Source organism: Schistocerca cancellata, chromosome 4 (assembly GCF_023864275.1).
Source record: "Schistocerca cancellata isolate TAMUIC-IGC-003103 chromosome 4, iqSchCanc2.1, whole genome shotgun sequence".
Lineage (NCBI taxonomy): Eukaryota > Metazoa > Arthropoda > Insecta > Orthoptera > Acrididae > Schistocerca > Schistocerca cancellata.
In genome coordinates, this window is record NC_064629.1 from 307,247,841 (window position 1) to 307,248,620 (window position 780).

At 45.3% G+C, this 780-nt stretch overlaps 1 pseudogene; it reads right to left on the reverse strand.

Annotated features, from left to right (window-relative positions):
* Positions 1-235: 235 nt before the first annotated feature.
* Positions 236-353, reverse strand: LOC126185686 (5S ribosomal RNA; annotated as a pseudogene).
* Positions 354-780: the final 427 nt, after the last annotated feature.

Here is a 780-nt window from a genome sequence, read left to right on the forward strand (position 1 = left end):
TAACACCTGGGACTAACTAAACTAAACTCCGTCCGAACAGGCCTCGGAAGGCCCAACGGTACCGACCGGTAGCCGTGTCATCCTCAGCCCACAGACGTCACTGTATGCTTATATGGAGGGGCATAAGGTCAGCACACCGCTCTCCCGGCCATACGTCAGTTTACGAGACCGGAGCTGCTACTTCTCAATCAAGTAGCTCCTCAGTTTGCCTCACAAGGGCTGAGTGCACCCCGCATGCCAAGAGCGCTCGGCAGACCGCAAGGTCACCCATCCAAGTGCTAGCCCAGCCCGACAGCGCTTAACTTCGGTGATCTGACGGGAACCGGTGTTACCACTGCGGCAAGACCGTTGGCTCACACCTGGGGTAGTGCTGTATTTTGCACTAACGTAGGCACTGAGGATAAAACGAAGAGAGCAGATGATTCTGTGCTAACAGTTCATAGGACAATTGTCAAGTTTACGCCGGTTGCTGTTCGTTCTTTGTTTCCTAGACAACCGTCCTACATGTCTGGTCATCTTTCTACTAAAAGAAAATCGCCAGAGGAATGAGAGAAAAATATTTTTTTTATCAAGAAGAACTAAATTTTACTGTAAAGTACAAACAGGACGAAATTAATATTGATGATTTAACGAATAGAGTTTAAGAATTACATTTAAATGCCTTTTTCCTATAAGATTACCAATGATTTCATGTCATTTTAAAGACTTTGTGTCAAAGACATCCCAACTGTGTTGTGTCCATAAAAAGTTAAGAGATTTCAGTGTAGACATGTGTTTGAC